Raw genomic sequence first — 21,777 nt, forward strand, 5'->3', positions numbered from 1 at the left:
TTGAGTCAGATATTGCCACAGGGTTAATTCCTTGAGAGGATCTATCAGAGAATGATATCCCAACTATCTTGCTAGTTATTTTTTGCTTGCAAGCAGAAAAGAGAGGGAACAAAGGAGGGAAAATGCCAACATATACTTGAATCAGGGCCTTGGTGGCTGGGCACATAACAAAAGGGAAGAGGAGAAAAAACTAGGACAGTATCCTACTCAGCCTTCATCTAGAATCTTGGGACAGCTGTCTCATCTGGATGTCAGATGCTTCTGGGTCCATACTAGACAAACCTTCAGGTCCCTGGAGGGGCTTGCTGTTTACTCAGGATTAGGGACTTTTTTCAGATAATTCAGGAGTACATACCCACAAGTTTGACCCCTATGGGTCAGAAGGACCTAGTAGGGGCTCTTAGAAACAATGACTGATTGCCAGTTTTCAGATAAGACATAAGGTTTGCTTGAGATGTACAGTTGTGAAAAAACTCCTTGCATCAATCTTTCGCTCTGAATTTCTGGTTAACGTAAGTTCTTCATTAAATGTCTCTAATCAGCCTTTAGAGAAGGTTCAATTTTCCATCTAAATAGGGGTAGGTTTAAACACTGCAGTAAAGTTTTCTTCCAATTCCCCTAATTAAATAATTACATTAAGTCGGGAACAAATCAAACTATTTAGAGGACTCACAATGACTAGTTCTGAAATGGAAAATTTATATGTCACCAGGGTAATCAAAAAATTTAAACATACATCTTAAAAGACCAATGCAATATCATAATTATCACCAACATTAATTAACATCAAGTCTTCTTGTATCCTAGTAACCTATTCTCAATATCCATTTAACCAGCACATTTTGAGTCACAGATGTCCCATTAGTTACCTGGCCCCTAGATATCTTATCTTTGGACAATAAGCTTTATTCTCAGGACAGCTCTGAAAAGAGTTTTGGTTCTCTGGTTCTAAATCTAGAAATTCTTCGATAATTCTGCTAACAACAAGAGTTAATATAATTCAGTAAATTTTGTTCTCTACTTTGAATATTTTAGAGAATTTCAGTTTACAAACTATTTCCTATTTCTATCCTTAGCTAAATCCTGTACCTAAAATAAAAATAATTTTTAAAATTCATGGAAGTCCAACTATAAAATGAATTCTACCTTCAAAATCATCAGACAGATACTTGAATAATGGGAGAATAATTTAATTTTGTTTACCATTAACTATACAACTTGTGCATAAAATCCAATTTTGAGAACCTATTACCAAAATATACTCAAAGCCTGAATTGCCATGATAAATTTTGTAAACCAATCATATATATCTGCATATAATTCTTAGAGAAAACAGCCTAATCCTGTTGTTTTTCCTCAAAATTTATTATTCCATTTAATGAGAAAATTTTCACCTTACATCTTTGTCTTATTACTTTGTTTAATCATGTTCCCTCGAGGAAGGTATCATCCCTGTATTATCATTTGACCATAAATATAGGTTAAAATTGTAAAATGTTCATACTTGCATCCTACTATAATAACTCAGAGATGTTCCAGTATCAATCTATTATTTAATAGATTAATTATTGTACTTCTTGATTGTAGAAATTTGCCATAAAAGGAAAAAGAACATAATTATATAATAATGTTATATATCACAATCAAAGGAAACAGAAATTTGTTTGATTTCAGGCATGAGTCATATCTGACAGCCAATCATGTAGTTACAAGGTATTAAAAACAAGGTTCAAACAATTACAAAATACTTTTCACACAAAATAAAGTCAGATCTAAACAATTAGAAGAATATCAAGTGCCTGTATCTCAAAGAGATCATAAAAGAAAAAAAGGACCCATATGTGCAAAAATGTTTGTAGCAGCCCTTTTTGTAAGTGGGAAGAAACTAGAAACTGAGTAGATGCCCATCAATTGGAGAATGGCTGAATAAGTTTTGGTACATGAATGTTATGGAATACTGTTGTTCTATAAGAAATGAACAGCAGGATGATTTCAGAAAGGCATGAAGAAATCTGCATGAACTGATGCTAAGAGAACATTGTACACAGCAACAAGATTATGCAATGATCAATTCTGATGAACATGGCTCTTTTCAACAATGAGGTGATTCAGGCCAATTCAAATCAATTTGTGATGGATAGAGCCATCTGCACCCAGAGAGGGGCTATGGAGACTGAGTGTGGATCACAATGGAGCATTTTCATTCTTTTTGTTATTGTTAGCATTTTGTTTTTTCTCATTTTTTTCTTTTTTGATCTGATTTTTCTTGTGTAGCACAGTAATTGTAGAAATATGTATAGAAGAATTGCACATGTTTAATATAGATTACTTGCTATCTAGGGAAGGGAGGGGGAACAGGGGGAAATTTTGGAACACAAGGTTTTACAAGGGTCAATATTGAAAATTTTTCCATGCATATTTTTCTAAAATAAAAGGCTTTAATAAAATAAAAAAGAGAAAAATTCTTATACAATTACAGAAGGAAAAAAAAGAATGGACTCAATTTTTCAAAATAGTCAAAATAGCCATTTGAAGATAAATAGTAAATAAAATAAATAATAACCAAGTTGCCTCTCAAAGAAATGCAAATTCTTCTGAAAAAAAAAAAAGTTGCAGGTAAAGCCATCGACTCACTGAATTTAGAGTTGCAAACGACCTTAAAAGTGATCTTGTTCAATGTTCTGATTTTATAGAAGAGGTAAGGTAACTTGCCCAAGATCCCATAGGCAAGAAGTAACAGAGCTGACAATCAAACCCCAGTGCCATGCTCCCAAATCAAGAGTGTTTTCCATCAGAAAGAATGGTTTTTTTTTGTGATCCCTTTCCTCCAGGCAGCATGAGAGCACTGGATGGCTGGTTAGGGTGACAATGGAACACAGGAAGAAGCAGCTGGGTGCTCTTAGGGGAGACAAGGGCAGCTAAAGACAAACCTCATTTCAATTTTACCTAGCCTTGCTGAAGCTTTAGAACAGAGAGTCAGCAACTATAGGGTGTATAAAATCAAGGTCTGTAGTAAATTGGAGAAGAAATTAAGATGATCAATAAAAGAGTTTAATGAAACATAAATAGGTTTGAGAAGGGTTTAGATAAATTCATGGTTGATCCATAATAGGCTGTTAAAAGAACATTTCTCACTGTATGAGACTGAACTAGGAAAAGATGACAATGCCCTCCCCTAACAGATCTTTTCATTGCACTACAAGAGCAAGACTCCTTAGCTAGAGGAACAAAAGGATGACCCAAAGGGGACAATCCTCCTACTCCAGTTTAATTGGGTGTCCAGAGACAGGAACAGGTTACCCTTCCCCAACAAGCCAAAGGGAAACAAAAGCTTCACATGGCTAGAGGAAACTGGTGATGGGAAAGAAAGCCTTAGTCCCTGGTACTTTCTTTGTATCCTGAAAAGCTTTCAGTACAAAGAACAACTCAGTGGCACAGAGGATGATAGAGTTCTGAATCTGGAATGAGAAAGACTCTTTTTCCTAAATTCAAATCTGACTTCTGACGTTGACTAGCTATGTGAACCCGGGTAAATCACTTAACCCTATTTGCTCCAGTTTCCTCATCTGTAAAATAAGCTGGAGAAGGAAATGGCAAACCACTCCAGCATCTTTGCCAAGAAAACCCCAAATGGCTCATGAAGAATTGGACAAAACTGGAAAAAATGCCCAAACAACAACTTCAGCAGAAAATGCAAGGCAGTAAGGAGTGAAAGACTTGACAGACTTATAGTGAGAGAGGAAGAAAGTATCCAAAGATGACTATTCTATAGATCCTAATGGCAGATGGAGCTTAGGAATTTGTTTATTGTTTCCATTTTTTTTCCTTCAATTCTGTCACCACATCTCTGGTAGTGCTAACAACATGTAAATAAGACATAAGTTCTTTAAATTATTTAAGCTCATTAGAAGCTTTTTTATTTGTTGTTGTTTTTTGTGTTTTTTTGGGGGGGGGAACATTTTGTGTTAAGTGACTTCCAGAGAGGCACACAGATTAGAAAATTTTGAAGCCATTCAATACTGCAATATACTGCAATAAATCAGGCCTCCCTTAGTCCCTGAAATAGACTTGGGACTCTATCAGAGGGCAGAATTCAGTGAATTCAAAATCAACAGGGATCCATGAAATGATTAAATAAAATTAGAGGAAGCAGATTAAAATTCAGCCTCTGACAGCAACCAGCTTCTTATGTGAGCATGGGTAAATCATGTAGTCTCTCTAGATGCCAATTTTCTTGTCTGTCAAAGTAAGGAGGGACATAGATAACAGTTTCAAAGAGATGATAAATCTGAATGGAGAAAATATTGTATCTTTATTTTCACTACCCAATAACTGAAATTTAGGCTACTCCATGATTTTAGACTCTTCCCTCTTTGATGTTAATCTCCCTCCTTTCTATCTCTCCCTCTGCTCCATTCCTCCTCAGCCTAATCTCTGTTCTCACCTCATACTACAATCTCTTCATTACTCCATTTTCCTAGTATATCATTCCTGCTTTGACACTATTCCTTCATACTTTTGATTTTATATTTAACTAATTCAACTATTGTATTGCCTTCCATCCTTGAATCCCTTGCCTTCTTGTGCTTCTAACCATTCATGCCCTTTCAATCTCCTATCTCAAATCACTGTCACCATCTGTATTCTTCACTCCTAGTCACATGACACTGAATTGCCAATATCATCCAACCATTTCTAGTGGGATCCACCACAAATCAATTTTTTTTTATTTTAACTGAGCCCTCACTACTGTATGACAATCCTTTCTTTTCTCTCTATAATATTACGTTTTATCATGTCATAATAGTGATGTTTTTCTTTCCTTATAGAAAACCAAGACCATCCTACCCTGTCACTTTTAGCAGGTATTTTTCCCCACCGCTTTTTCTGAAAAAAATTGGAACCATCTGCCATTTATTTCTTCATTTCTATTTCATTCCCCATAATTTCACTACATTTACAGAGAAGTAGTATGGCTAAATGGACAAAGCTTTGGACTTAGAATCAGTAAACCTATATTGAAATCTAGCTTCATACATTTCCTTTGTGATCAGGGACAAGCCAATGAATTTCTCAGACATTTACTTTCCTCATCTGTAAATTGAAGGTATTAAATTTTAAAAATTTTAATGAAGGCAGAGCAATGAACCTGAAGTCACAAAAACTAAGTTCAAATTTTGCCCCAGTTACTTTCTTACTAGCTCTTTGACCCTAGGCAAATAACTTCATCTTAGACTCAGTTTCATCATCTATAAAAGGAGGGAAATAATAGTTCCTACTTCTTCAATGTTTTTGTAAGAATAAAATGAATGTTTGTAAAATACCTTGCAAATCTTAAAATGCTAAATAAATGCTAAAGGTAAATGCTACCTTTTATTATTAAAAACAGAAGTAATAATATTTGAACCAAAGGCAACCTGGCATATTGCATACATTGCTAGGCTTGAAATAAGTCCAGATTCAATCTCTGAATCTTATTAGCAGTGCAATTGAAGGTAAATTATTTGAACTCTACATGCTTGAGACCCTTCAATCAGGGTTCATCTGTGAGAGGCATCATGGCATTGTAAATAGGATACTCAACCTGGAATCAAGAGAATGTGGATTCAGATCCTCCCTCAGATACTGAGCGGCTATGGCAGCTTGTGATAAGTAAGCTTTAGCAAGTGGAACTCAAAACCCTTTCAAATGCTTAGAAAAATACTTAAAATGTTTTATGTGCTTAGCATATGCTTGTTGATTTCCATCTCTAAATCTATAATCCTATAATCCTAAATTTTATGAGTTGTGATGTCATTGGTACCATTTTTCAGTCCTTAAAGCATTATATAAATATGAGCTATTATTTATTGTTTTCACCCATTTTTTTCTCTTTTATTCCAGTCTTTTTATTAATGTTAGTCCTATTATTTGTGTCATTGAACCCAACTCTTCCAAGAGTTCCTCTCTCTCATCTTTAAATTATTCCTCCTCTCCTACTGCCTATAACCTAATTCAGATCCACTTTTCCTTAAGGAAAACTTCACATGGCCTTTCAATTCCCTCAAACTACTTCCATTTTCACTAATAAACTCCTAAAAAAAATCAAATATTTACTTTCATTTCCCCTCTTCCCTCCACAACTCCATGAGATCTGCCTGGAACTGAAATTGCTTTCCAAGTTACTAATGATATTCACCCTTTCTTAGTCTTTATCTTCTTGGATCTTTTTGCAACTTTTGATTCTGTTGATCACCTTCCTTCCTTGGCCTCAGAGATAATGCTCTCTTTTGGTTCTGTTCCTATCTTTTTGTTCCTCGTTATCCTTTCCTAGATCATCTTTCATTTCCTTTTCCCTTAGCAACAATGTCTCCCAAGGCTCTATCCTGCATCATCTTATTTTCTCTCTCCATATACTCTCTTTTGATGATTTCATCTGATCCCATAGTATCAATCATCTCTACATAAATTATTTCCAAATCTATAGTTACAATCCTAATATCTCTCTTATGCTACAGTTACACATGTTACAATCCAGTAGGTGTATTTAAACTTCTCAATTAATTTCTTAAAATCAACAAGTCCAAAGCACATAGGATTTATTGTTATTCAATCATTTTCAGTTGTAACCAACTCTTCATGATTTTGTTTGGAGTTCTCTTAGCAAAAATACTAGAGAGGCTTGCCATTTTCTTCTACAGATGAGAAAGTTGAGTCAAACAGTATTAAATGACTTGCACAGGGCCACATAGTAAGTGTTTGAGACCAGATTTGACTCAGGAAGATAAATCTTCTTAACTCCAGACCTGGAGTCTATCTACTATTAACTACCTACTATACTCAATCTACTACACCACCTAACTGCTCTAGATTTGATTATCTTTCCTAAACTATTCTTCTCCTCCAAACTTTCCTATTTCTATTGAGTCCATTACTATTTCCTCAGTTATGCAAATTTGTAAATTCAGTCATCCTTGATGTTATTCTCCCCCATTCCCATATCAATCAGTTGACTGGTCTAATCAAGTCATCTTCTCTCTAGAATCTGTCTCTTCCTCTCCAATAATATAACTACTAATCTCATTCAGGGCCTTATCACTCACTGAGCTCCCTGCTCCCAGTGTCTCCTCTTTAATACATCCTCCACCAAACTGCTGAAATTATCTTCCCCAGATTTGGTCTGACTTTATTTCCCTGTTCAAAACATCCCATGGTTCCTCATTTTCTCTGGGATAAATCTTCTCAGTCTGGTGCTTAAGGCTATCTACAATCTATCTCTAAGATACTTTTCCAATCTTATTTTATTCCAATCTTTGCAAATCCGCATTCAAACCAAAGTGGACAATTGTTCCCTAAACTTAATATCCCATCTCCAATCAACATTATTTGAATAGTTCATCCTCCACTCTGGAAATGCACTCCTTTGTTTCCCCCATCTGTCTCTTTTAAAGCTCAGCTCAGGTACCACCTTTTCCTTGTGAAACCTTCTTTGACCCTTACTTGTTCTTCTCTCACTCTTCAAATAACTTAGTATTATACATATTTGTTTATTTGTTGTGTCATATATCCCCTCCCCCATGTAAATTCTTTCAGGACAAATACTCTTTTATTTGGGAGGGAAGTGTCTTTTTGGTCCCAAATAAAGCATAGTCCTGTGCATATAAAAGATGCTTAATTATACAAGTTAAATTTAATTAATTTATAGTTAGCTGTATGTATTGTCTTCTACTAGATAATAATATTCATGAGGGGAGGAACTCATATTTTACTTATACTTTGCATTTCTGCTGATATCTACTATAGTATTCTATACCCTGTGGTTCTTAATAAATGTCTGTTAGGTTGAATTGCATTTACTCCTTTGGGTTCCACTGTGATTGCTAGCCTTAAATATCCTTAGAAATAGAGTAAACTCAGAAGATAAGATAAGGGCTGAAAAAATAACACTGGAATTAAAGGGAGAAGACTTAAACCCTACCACTTGCTAGTTTTTCACCCTGGAAAGTCATAAAGCTTCTCTAAGACTCAGTTTTCTTATCTTTAAAATAGGGATAAGAATGAAAACAACCTCACTGGGTTATTACCTAGATAAAACTATAGAGTTTTGTGACACTGTTCTTTCCCATTGCTCCTCCTTTTCAGTCTCCTTTGCTGTATATTTATGTTCATTAACTCTAGGTGTCCTCTAAGGTTCTGCCTACTATCTCACCTTGTGATCTCATCAGTTCCTCAGGATTCAATTATCTCTACTTTGCAGATAATTGTCAGATTTATTGGTCCAGCCCTAACCTCTCTTCTGACCTTCAGTCTCTTATCTTCAACTGCTTATTGGGCATCTTGCCACAAAGATCTTAAACTCAACATGTCCAAAACTGAATTCGTTGGCAACCCCCCTCCCTAATCCTCCCCTCTTTCTGACTTTCCTATTACTGCCCTGGAATCTACCATCTTCCCAGTAACCCACACTACAACCTATTATCATCTTGATTCCTTTTTCTCACTGTGCTCCCATATCCAATCGATTTCCAAGTTGTTATTTCTACCTTCATAATATCTATTGTAGATATTTCTTCTCTCCTCTAACATCGCCACTATCCTGACACAGGCCATCATCCCTTCATATCTACACTACTGAAAAAATCCAATGGTCTTTCCTCCTGTCTCAAGTCTCTTCATACTTCATTCAGTTGTCAAATTCATCTTTCTAAAGTGCACATCTGATCATGTCACCTTCCTCATCAATAAATCCAATGACTCCTAATTGCTTCATTATATAATATTCCAAGAATAAAATTCTCTGTTGGCTTTTAAAGTCTTTCATAACCTGGTCTCTCCCTGCCTATCTTTCCAGACTTCTTACATATTACTCCCCTTCCTATTCCTTATTCCTTTCTACTGACCTTTTAGTCCTTTTCATACAATATTCATCTCCTGTCTCTTGGAATTTTCACTGCCTGGTTCTCTGTCCCTCACCCCCATCCCACCCCTTCCTAGACCATTCTCCCTCCTCATCTCTACCTCCTGAGTTCCCTGGCTTCCTTCAAGTCTAAGCTAAAGTTCTATTCTCTATTAAAAGCCTTTACTACTTCTTCTTTAATCTTAATACTGAGATTATCTCCAATTCATCCCATACATATTCTGTTTGCACATAGTAGTTTGCAGTTATTTTTACACCTTAAATTGTGAACTCCTTGAGAGTAGAGATTATTTTATCCTTTTCTTTGATAAAGAAGTTCTTTTAGAAGCCTAGGATGACTTTCATCCAAGCTTGCTAATTTGAATTCACTGAGGACATCTAATTGACTCAACTCTGTAGCTATGGGTAAGCCATTTAAAACCTTTCACTATTAAAAAATAAATTTAAAAAAACCTCTCACTACTTTGATTTACCCTTCTAAAATAGGAATTTAATACTTGCTCAGATGAGGATTAATGACAATGATTCCAAATTGCTTGATATCACAGGTCTTACAAGTGCCAAATAAATAATTATTCTTATAAGCAGGGGAGAAGCAGAGGAAAAGGGGTCAGAAGGTGTTGGCTTCCTGGAAAAGAGGGCATCTGAGTTAGACCCAACAGTAAGGGTAATATTACTTTAACAATGGCTATCTCATGGAGTATTCATGGAGATGGTTCTGAACTCTTGACTCTAGCTGATGTACTTCCTATGAAATCAGATCCTGGCCATTTCTAGGAATACAAGGATCTGGTGCTTTTGAATAATGCAACAAATAATAATTGGTTCCTTGTTTCCTGCAGGCCTCCTCCCCAACTATCTCAGGCAGAAAAAGGGATAGCTATGCCAAAGCTATGTCAAAGGGGATTGAACACTAAAAAGTTCCTACTCAGATCTCAAAAGGAGTGGCTCTATTCTTCAAACTCTACTTCCCATATCTGAAACTGATTTTGTGTTTCTCTTTCTCTCTTTGACTGCTATACTACAGGAAGTGCCTCCTGGAGTTGTTCAAGCACTTCTTAAAGGAGAAGATAAAGGAGACATCTAACACCGGGTCTTATTGAGGGTCAAGTTCCTTTTTTTTTTTTTCAAATCTGGTTTTTTATAATGCTATATCAGAGTCCTGGGGAAAATTAATTAAATTCAGGGTTTGGCTCAAATATAAGGTCTCACAAGGTACAATTTAGACATAATATAGTATGGAGAGCTTCAGTTACCCATACATCTGGTGGAGTTCTCTTCCTGCCAAAAGTAGAGTAGTTAATCATTTGCTTAATTGATTTAGCAATAATCCTTCAAAATGTGGGGAACTGCTATTCTAGACCTCTTTTTGACCTCCCCCAAAAAAGGAGATTGATTCATGAAATAAAAATTATGGGAGATTGAATGGGAATGGCTAGTCCAACTCAAAGTAGAGAAGGAAAAGAAAGCCAGGAACAATGTTATGCATACTCTACATTTTGAGAACGCAAATTTCAAAGAGCTGAGAAAAAGTATAGAAAAATGCCATAGTTTGAAATTCCGCAGTGAACTAATCAGCTAGGAGAGATGGGGAGTTCTGAAGGATAAAATTCTGAAGACAAAATCAGAAATGATTGTGATATGAAGGAAAAAAGAAGAGAGCTGTCTAAAGAGACTAGTGTGGCTCCATTGGGAACTCATTGACCAATTCAGATTGTAAAAAGATTTGTACAGAAGATAGAAGCCAGGACAGGTAGCAGGGGATGCATAAGAAAGAATAACATAACCTCTATGAAGAATGTCAGCAGCACTAAGGATCAGACTGAGCTGAGCTTGGTAATGAATACTAAAGATAACAAAATGGGTTTTTTGAGCTTTGCTGGAGACAAGAGGAAGATCAAAGAAGAGCTTCTAAGGAAGTATAGTAGAAAGCAGGGTTAGTCAAATTTTATTTTTTCTCTTCTCTTCCGAGGAGAACAAGATTGCATAAATAGGAAGGATTGAAGAACAATAATTAATAGGGAATTAAAATCACTTTTCAATGAGAAGGTATAACAATTAGATGTCAGTGAATTCAAATTAGCAAGCTTGGATGAAAGTCATCCCAGGCTTCTAAAAGAACTGACATGTAATTCCTGACTTATAATTCCTGACTTACTGTCAGTAATCTTTAGGATTTAGAATATGAGAAGTGAGCCAGAAAAGGGGAAACCCAATGTTTTGGTTTTTCAGAAATGGAAAACAGGTGGAATGTGGAACTATGGGTTATTAACTTTGATTCCTGGCAAAATCCTAGAATATGCAACAAAAGGGATAACTACTAAACATCTAGAAAGGAAGGAGATAATCACAAAGAACAATCACAGCTTCATCAAGGAGTGTAATATTCTTCTCTTAATAATGTTCTCTGGGAGCAGGTTTTGTGGGGGGCTTCTGGGAGCAGCCTTCATTTCAGTTCAAAGTAATAATCACCTCAAATGCAGCTAAAGAGTTAAAGTCCAGGTCCTTTATTTTCTCTTTCCAAGTATTATCTCTTTTCTTGGGCCCAGTTAGCTTTCTTAGGGGCCTATCTTTCTCCTTGGTTCCAAGAGCTCTTGCCGCTAGTCCTTTGCCTCTCCAGCTTCAGCCTCTAGCTCCCTCCAAATCTCTCCAGCCAGTACAAAGGTGGAAGAAGGAATGAATTTGACTGCCTCCAAGAGTAGGCTTGTGGGTTTCTGATTTGTGAATCTCCTGGACTGAATTCTTGCTCTGAATCTCCTGAAGTGCATCCTGGTTGAGGTTCCTAGCTTATATATGCTCCTTTAAAGGTGTGAATCTTAAAGGTGTGAAAGATGTGAACTCTAATAAGTACTAAGGACATTTAGAGAACTGTTAAGCACCCTGCTGAACAATCATTGTCTCTATCATTTCCACTGACTTAGCACCTTGTAAGAATCATAAGAAAGGAGTTTGTCAGAAAAGAGAACCAAGAGAGAGTAGTGTCTTAAAAACCTAGAGAAAGGAAAATATCAAGGGAGAGGCTGAACAGACATTAAGAAGTTGAGGAAAAGCTTGATTTGACCATCAAGAAATAGTCATTTAAGAAAATGGAATTATGGTTGAATGGTAAAGTCAAAAGCCAAACTACAGGTTTAAAAGAATGATAGGAAGGGGAGTGGAAATACATATTATAACTGGATTTCTCAAAGAGGTGAGTCACATTAGTGTCCTCTTTTTTTTTTTTTAATGATTATAGAGTCTGGAAAAGTGTTTTCTAGATTGAAAATCCAGAAAAGAATGTAGAAAAGAGTGCTTTCTAGACTGAAAGATCTAGAAAAGATTTTACAATATAATGTTTTCTAGACTAAGGATTTAGAAGAGCATCTTCTAGACTAAAAATCTAGAAAAAGTGCTCTCTGGACTAAGAATCTAGAAAAGAATCTAGTGCCATCTAGGCTAAACATCTAGAATGAGATTTTTTCTAGATTGAGAATCTAGAAAATAGTGTTTTCTAGGTAGAAAATCCAGGAAAAATCTAGAAAATAGATAGATAGAGAATTCATAAAGGAGTCTAGAAGATAAAAATATGAATCTAGAAAGTGCTTCTAGACTGAGAATCCAAAAAAGAATTTAGAAAAGAGTGCCATCTAGACTGAAAATCTAAAATGATTTTTTTCTAGATTTAGAGTCTAGAAAAGATGTTTTCTAGATGGACAATCCAGAAAAGAATCCAGAAAAAAAGTGTTTTCCAAATTTAAAAGATCTAGAAAAGACAGAATCTAGAAGAGTGTCATCTAGACTGGAAATCTAGAATGAGATTTTTCTAGACTGAGACTCTAGAAAAAGGTGTTTTTCTAGATTGAAAGACTTACTAAGATGTTTTCTAGACTGAGAATCCAGAAAAGAATCTAGAAAAAAAGTGCCATCTAGACTGAAAATCTAGAATGATTTTTTTCCTAGACTGAGATTTTAGAAAAGAGTGGGTTTTGTAGATGGATAATCCAGGAAAAAAATCTAGAAAAAAAGATGTTTTCTAGATGAAAAGATCTAGGAAAGACTGAGAATCTAGAAAAGAGCGCCATCTAGAATGAGATTTTTCTAGACTGAGAATCTAAAACAGATTGTTTTTCTAAATAGAAATATTTAGAAAAGACTTCATGAGATAATGTTTTCTATACTGAGGAGCTAGAAAAGAGACTAAAAAGAGTATCTTCTAGACTGAAAATCTAGAAAGTGCTTTCTGGACTGAGAATCTAGAAAAGAGGGTTTTCTAGATGGAGAATTCAGAAAAGAATCTAGAAAAGAGTACTTTCTAGACTGAAATTCAAAAAAGAATCTAGAAAGTTTTTTTTAGACTGAGAATTCAGAAAAGAATCTAGAAGAGTGCCATCTGGATTGAAAATCTAGGAAAGTGGGCTATCTAGAATTAAAATCTAGAATGAATCTTTTCTAGGCTGAGAATCTAGAATAGAAGGTTTTCTAAATGGAAAATCCAGGAAAGAATATAGAAAAGAGTTTTTTCTAGATGGAGAATTCAGAAAAGAATATAGAAAAGAGTGCCATCTACACTGAAAATACAGAATGAGTTTTTTCTAGACTGAGAGTCTAGAAAAGACTATTTTCAAGATAGAGAATCTAGAAAAGAGTGTTTTCTAGACTGAGAGTCTAGAATAGAGTGTTTTCTAGATGAAGAATCCAGAAAAGAATCTAGAAAAGAGTGTTTTCTAGATTGAAAGCTCTAGAAAAGACTTTATAAGATAATATTTTCTAGATTGAGAATCTAGGAAAGTCTAAAAAATAGTGCCCTCTAGACTGAGAATCTAGAAGGATTGTAAAAAAAGATTGGAAATTTGTCAAACATCAACATGATCATTTCTATATAGAAAGTAAGTTCAGAAATGAATATGTAAAAACTGAATTTCTATTATGGACAACTTGTCTTTTTAAAAATATATCATTGAGAGAGGAGTGAAGGTGACAGAATGCAGGCAGCAACTTGGAGTTGAATAGAAAAACTGATTTCTAAATGTGACTCAAGAGAAGCATAAGAAAGTAAACATGAATGAGAAATCAAAATATACTCAATAAGATTTTAGATAGAGAATCGAAAAAAGAATCTAGAAAAGAGTGTTTTTCTACAAAGAATATAGAAAAGAGGATTTTATAGATGGAGAATTCAGAAAGGCATCTAGAAAAGTGCTATCTAGACTGAAAATCTAGAAAAGAATCTAGAAAGTATTTTCTAGATTGAAAATCTAAAAAAGTGGGCCATCTAGACTTAAAATATATATATATTCCTATATATGAAAATGATACCTATAACTCTTAAGACTTGTTATCATTATTAACAGCTAGGCAGCTAGAAGGAACATATACATAAAGGTTATGGTTGTGATTTGACTATGATGGCATGATCTCAGAAAATTTTAGGGGGTGAAGAAGAGGAATGTACTGGCAGAAGGGAAAAGGGAGGGGAAGAATGGGGGAAATTATTTTGCAATAAAGAAGTGCACAAGGAAGAGCTTTTACAATGCCGGGGGAAATGAGGGACTGGCTGGTAATGCTTAAATTTGATTCTCATTGGAATTGGCTTGAAGAGAGAATAATATATATACTTTTAAGGATGACATAGTAACTAGTTTTAGATTCAAAAATATTTAAATTCAGCACATACACACCATATACTGGTTGTGTGATACTAGAAAAGGATTAAACCCTCTCAGTGCCCCCAGGTACTCTAAGAATATAAGTTGAAGAGAAGTTGCTGATCTGCATTGGTAGGCAGACTTTCATACTTAGGAATTCCCTATCCCAATGAAATTGGTTAGAGATTTAGACAAAACAATTAATTAGTTCAAAAATTGTTAGTCATGCCAAATTAATCCCATTTCCTTTTTTGACAAGGCAATTAAACCAGCAGGATAATATAAGTAGAGAAACAATATAGATATTAACATTCTGAGATTTTTAACAGACTATTTGACTAATGGTATCACAGTGGGAAAAGTAAGAGAGGTTAATCTCCTTAAAGGTAGAATATTTTCATTTCAGTCTTTCTGTACAATATCTTGCAAATAGTAGGTCCTTAATAAAGATTGTTTGAATTGGATTTGTTAAATTGCATGATCAATAGATTCAGAACTGATCAAGTGACCTGGCCCAAAAATAGTCATTATTAGATAAATAGCAAGTTGGAATTAAGTTTCTAATGGAATGCCCCAGGGACTTGTTCTCAATTCTGTGCAATTCAACATTTTTACCAGGGGTTTGAATAAAGGCATAGAAATCATATTTGCTCAAATTACAGAACACATAAAATGGAAGAACAGTTAGTGTATAGAATAACAGAGTTAGAATCCCAAAAGATCTCCACAGTCTAAATTATGGACCAAATCTAATAATGTAATGCTGGAGAAACTGAGGCAGGAGAGAGATTAGAAAGTTTTTAATATTTTATTAATTGGAGAGCATAATTGACTGGACAGGACTCTCGTCTCAAATTATCCAGTCAAAGATAAAGATATACTGGGACCAAGGGATCCATGTTGGTCCCAGGGCTGGAGAAGACTGTCATCTCAAAGAATCCAGCATCTAGCATCCAGAATCCAGCCTCCAGCCTCCAGCGATGAATGGGAGAAACTCAAACCTTTAAATACCTTTTAGAAACAAAGAAGAGGAAAAAGCGTGAAAATTCCTCTCAGGATAGGGGAGGTCATAAATCCTAAAAATCACAGATAGGACATCTAAATACACAGATATAAAGATATCAGTGAGGTATCTTGGAATATTTTAGAGGGATATTGTAAATTCTTGAGGAGAGAAAAGAGTCAGGAGGTCTACTCTCTTGTTTATCTTGCTTGCATTAACAATTTATAACCTTAGAGCAAATAGCCCACAGTCTTAATGGACCAGAGGGGGAGTTTTACAGCTTAGGGGATTAAGACAGGACAGTTAGGGAAACTAAGACAAGGGAAACTGGTGCAGGGAAACTGAGTCAGGACAATTAAAGAGAACTGTGGCATAACAATAAGATGGAATTCAATAAACTCAAAATTCTATATGTGGATCTAAATAATAAGCAGAAAACAAGGCTAAATTACAGGTTGAAGGGAAATTATCTTAGAGTTTTAGAGGATTACAAACTCAATATGAGTCAACAACATGGCAAGGCAAGCAAAAAAAAAAAAAAAAAAAAAAAAAAAACTAATGCTATACTATACAACACTGAGTAGTGTATTGCCCAGAACAAAGGAAGGAATAGGATGATAGAAATATAGATCCAGAGATGAAAGGACTTCAAAGAACATATAGTTTAAATCCTCCCATTTTATAAATGAAGAACCTGAGATCCAGGTTTAGAGATTTGTCGAAGGTCACACAAGTAACAAGTGTCAAAAGCAAGATTTGAGTGCAAGTCCTTTGACTTTAGAACTAGTTCTCGTCCCATCATACCATGCTGTCTCCAAAGGAGAGAAAGCAGGATGGCAAAGGGATTCAAGATCTTACTACATAAGCATGTGTTGAAGGAACTCAGAATAAAGGAAAAACCTAAGAACATGCAGACTGTCTTCCAAGTATTTGGAGGACTATCAACTTCATACCTATCATATTAACAATATTGACAAGAAGAAAATAGAAATTGTTGATTGGGTAGGGGGAAGATAGATACACACGTGTAATTTGGGTGAAGTTATGAATTGGTCCCACCATTCTTGAAAACAATAGTAATAATTATAGATATTTTTATAATGTTTGAAAGTTTGCAAAGCCTTTTTTACATCTTAACTTATTTGGTCTTCACAACAACCCTGGGAGGTTGATGCCATTATTATCTTCACTTTATAGATGAAGAGACAGAGACTAAAAGATGCTAAGTGGTTTGCCCAGAGTCCCACAACTAGTAAGTGTCTGAAGTAGAATTTGAACCCAGCTCTTTCTGTCTCCAGCTCTAGAACTATATCCACTGATCACTTACTTAGTTGAGAGAACTCTTTCAGTTGCGTGTGTAAGGGAGAGAGGATCAAGAAAAACTTCATGGAGGAAGTTACTTATTGCTTTGCATTAGAAAATATGTTTTTATGTGTATAGAAGTCTTATCTCCAAAAGCAGGGTTAATAATTTGTAAATTTTTTTCAGGGCAGAGACTGTGCCTTTGCTGTACCTACAAACAGAGCCTATTACAGCACTTTGTATGTAGTAGGCACTCAAAATGCACTTAACTTGTTTCTTCAAACTGAGTAACCCTATTAAGAAGGCAGCAGAGATATTATTATCTCTCTTTTCCACATGTGCATAATGAAGTTCAGAGCATTTAAATGACTTACTCAGGATTCCACATCCACATGGTAACAGTGTCATGATGAGAAATTGACTCCTAACACTCTTCCCCTTTTACTATACTGCCTCACCTTCTTAACTCCTGTCTCCTTGGCATATCTACATATACTCCTTGGCATTGCTTCTAACTATGGACAGTTCTTGTCTCAAAATTGCCACTGGGCTGGCTTAGTCCAGCCAATCCCTGCAGGCAGGACTGTTTACTTATTTTTTATTTTCTAAAAGCTTCCATCCATCCTCCTTAGGGGCAAAGCCATTTAAAACCAAGGCTCCCAATTAATTGTTGCTAACATAGGGAAGACACTGTATCATCTACTGATTTCATCTTTCCAGTGTTTGATGAGATTTAAAAATCTCTTAAACCAGGAAAAATACTTCTAAAATGTCAAAATCCCCCTGCCATTCATTCTTGCCCACATCTCTCCCACCTTATAGACACAGCATGATGAATCATGTAATGGCAAAGAGCAGCAGGAGCTTAAACAATTTAATTCAATTCAACAAACATTTATGAAACTCTTCCTCTACATAAGGCATGATATTACATTTTGGGACTACAAAGGTAGATAGGACACAGACTCTATTTTCAAGGAGTTTACTATTGAATGGGAACATGTAGGCAAATAAATTATTCAAGGAAGTATAAAATAAGCGCATAAGAGAGATCAATGTGTTAGAAAAATTTGTGGAAGGAAATTAAACTTGATTGAGCTAGTCAAAAAAGACTTCAGAGAGAAAATGTCATCGAAGTTGAGCCATGAGTAAACAAAAGGCCTTCAAACACCAAATATGTGGATGTCCACTCCAAACCTGAAACATTGTATGAGCAAAGACAGAATGACAGGAGGGAGAACTATGAATTGATTCAATTATTCTGGAAAATAATTTAGAATTATACTTTTAAAATTTTTACTAACATGTCCATGTCTTTTGACCCAGAGATACTACCTTTAGGCATATATCCCAGGAGGTAAAAAATAGAAATAACTCATGAAAGCCCAGATGTTCCAGGAGTGCACTTTATGCTAAGCAAAGAAGTAGGGGGAAAAAAGTAAAAGTCCATTTATTTAGAAATGACTAAACAAATTGTAATTCATGAATATAATTGAATGTAACCATATCATTAGAAATGACAAATACCAAGAATTCATGGAAGCATAAGAAAACTTATATGAACAGATAAAGAGTAAATAAAATCAGGAGGACAAAATGAATGATATATAAAAAAACTGAACATTGTGTGATTCTGATGACTAGACTTGGTCCTAGATAAGAAATGAGAATTTTTGCCTTCTTTCCTTCTTTGCAGATGTGGGAGAATATGAGTGTTGTAGTTTCACACTCTGTTGATGTGTTAGTTTTCCTGAATTGCTTCTTGTTTTCATTTTTATTTACAAAGGATGGCTTACTGGGGTGTAAAAGGTGGAAGGAGATATTCAGAAATGAAGGGGTTATAAAAGCAAAGGATAATAGAATAGCCATATTAGTATTTTAAATGCATTTCTATGTATGTATATATACATATGTTTACATGTGGTATATATGTTTTATGTAAATGTGCATATATGTGTGTGTGTGTCTATCTCCATGCTTAACTGTAACCTACTTGGGGAAGGGATAGGGAAGAAAAAGGAGAAAAAAAAATAAAAAATGCATAGCAGATAACAAAAGAAAAGATACAAAGAAAATATGGACAGTTATGAATGTCTTTTATTATTACATATGCTTTCTTGAAATGGAAATTTATTGTTACGTATTTTGAATTCTCCTTTATGTTTTGCTATGCACATGACTGTCTTATTTTTCCCTTTTTCTATTCAATTTTTTTCTATTTAAGTTTTAAATAAATAAGTACATTAAAAAAATAGGGGCAGCTAGATGGTACAATGGATAGAGCACTGGCCCTGAAGACAGGAGGACCTGAGTTCAAATGCAACATCAGACCTTTAATACTTACTAGTTGTGTGACCATTGGCAAGTCACAAACACAATTCACACACACACACACACACACACACACACACACACACAAATAATAGAATATGAGGTCCAGACATCATATAGTAAGAGTAGAGTAGAGGTACATGAGGGTTAGAGCTCACATGAATGAGTACAGGGATTCATAGATTGGTGAACAAGGGAGGGAGCTTCACCATTCAAAATCTGAAAATTTCTGAATGAAACCATGGAACAGCAGACTGTTATAACCTTAAGTTATTACTGATTTGATTACCATTCTCTGATCTGAGGTAGAAATTTGGGATCACATCTGGTGCCATGTGAAATGGCAAATCCCCCATCATGCCTTGTCAAGGCAGGATCAATCAATAATCAGTGGAACCTGGGACTGACTGGTTATGATAGGTTATGTCCTCACCCTCCAATTCTCAGCCAGATGATTTCTGCCCCAAGATTCATTCTAATGTTGAACATATTCATATATGACATTGAATCAATTTAGATTAAAGACTCACTCATTTAGATCATGAAGGTAGTAAGTAGCTGAGCAAAAAATCTGATTTCACAGCTACATTATTATGCAGATATATATTACTGTTTTCACAGGTACTATTTACTATATCCCAAAGGGCTTAATTGTCAGAGAGACTGACCATCACTAAAGATGCTGGGATTTCACCCTTGAAAGAAAGGGATATGGAACACAAGAAGGGTAAATTGGTAGGGAGTCAAGTTAAACAAGTGAGGGTACAAAGAAAGACAGAAGCAGTTCCTGCTCTCAAGGAGCTCACATTCTAATAGTGGAAACCACATATAAATACCCAAGTACATAGAAGATCTATATAGTAGTTGTTGTAATGTCTGACTCTTCATGATCCCATTTGGGGTTTTCTTGGCAAAGATACTGGAGTAGTTTACCAAGGGAATCTCTGAGAAAAGATTAATTGAGAGAAAGGGTAATATGAGAAGATATTAGCAGCTGGAGGGAACTGGGACAGGTCTCCTGAAGAAGGTAGGATTTGAGTTCAGTCTTGAAGGAAGCCAAAGGTCACTAAAATGCAGAGGGAAGGATGGAAAAGATCCCAAATATGGAAAATAGCCAATGAATAATGCCCAGAGAATTATGCCCAAAAAGTTATCAAACTGTGCATACCCTTTGATCCAGCAGTGTTACTATTGGGCTTCTATCCCAAACAGATACTAAAGAAGGGAAAGGGACCTGTATATGCTAAAATGTTTGTGCCAGCCCTTCTTGTAGTGGCTAGAAACTAGAAAATGAATGGATGCCCATCAATTAGAGAATGGTTGGATAAATTGTGGTATATGAATGTTATGGAATATTATTATTCTGTAAGAAATGACCAACAGGATGAATACAGAGAGGCTCGGAGAGACTTACATGAACTGATGCTGAGTGAAATGAGCAGGAGATCATTATATACTTCAACAACAATATTGTATAAGGATGTATTCTGATGGAAGTGGATATCTTCAACAAAGAGAAGATCTAATTCAGTTCCAATTGATTAGGGATGCTCAGAATCAGCTACACACAGAAAAGGAACACTGGGAAATGAATGTGGACTACTTGAATTTTTGTTTTTCTTCCCAGGTAATTTTTACTTTCTGAATCCAACTCTTCTTGTGCAACAAGAGAACTGTTCAGTTCTGCACACATATATTGTATCTAGGATATACTATAACATATTTAACATGTATAAGACTGCTGCCATCTAGGGGAGGGGGTGGAGAGAGGAAAGGGAAAAGTCGGAGAAGTGAGTGCAAGGGATAATGTTGTAAAAAAAAAAATTACTCATGCATATGTACTGCAATAAAAAGTTATTTTAAAAAATGTCTAGAGGTGGAGATGAAGCATTTTGGTGTGGAGGAGAAAGTAAACAGATTCATGTTGCAAGATTGTAGAATACAATGTGAGAAGGGCTTAGGTTGGGAAGTACTTGAAATGCCAGATGCCCTGAAGGGAGTTGGCAGGACTAAAGAAGGATGAAGGCCAGAGGTCTCAAGCATAATTTATGAGCAGGGAGGGCAGACCTAGATGTCACCCTGCAATGGAGTATAGCAAGAAAATACAGTATGAGTTCTAGGTTCCTGATGGAGAGGGAGACACAAGAAAACTAAAAACAAACTTTAACTGTTTTACAATTTTGCTATCAAAGTTGTCTGAAGAAACAGTAGGTTACCAATAGCCAGAGGACCTCTGTGTGAACAGACAAAGTCCATTTCTGGTAGATGAGTTAATAAATAGACTTTTATATAAAGCAGATTTGCTCTTTTTTGGCCCTTCCTTTTCCCCTAGAAAATTTATTTTGTGTGATTTTCCAATCTATTTCCTTAGTGCATCATCCATTACTGGAAAGCAGTCTTTCCAAATATTTAAAGATTTCAACTTTCTTTATTGCTTTGCCTGTTGATTTCATATTTCATATTCTCATCCTATTTTCATGTCGGGCTAAAGCAAAGACTTCAGTCTTATTAACGTTGTTGGCCCCTTCACCTTCACCACAGAGCGCCTGGGTGTCTGAATATCATAACCTAAATGTCAGTCAAACTTTCTTCCTGCACCAAACTTCTCTTACACAGCTTCT

This window comes from Antechinus flavipes, chromosome 3 (assembly GCF_016432865.1).
Source record: "Antechinus flavipes isolate AdamAnt ecotype Samford, QLD, Australia chromosome 3, AdamAnt_v2, whole genome shotgun sequence".
In the NCBI taxonomy this organism is placed as follows: Eukaryota; Metazoa; Chordata; class Mammalia; order Dasyuromorphia; family Dasyuridae; genus Antechinus; species Antechinus flavipes.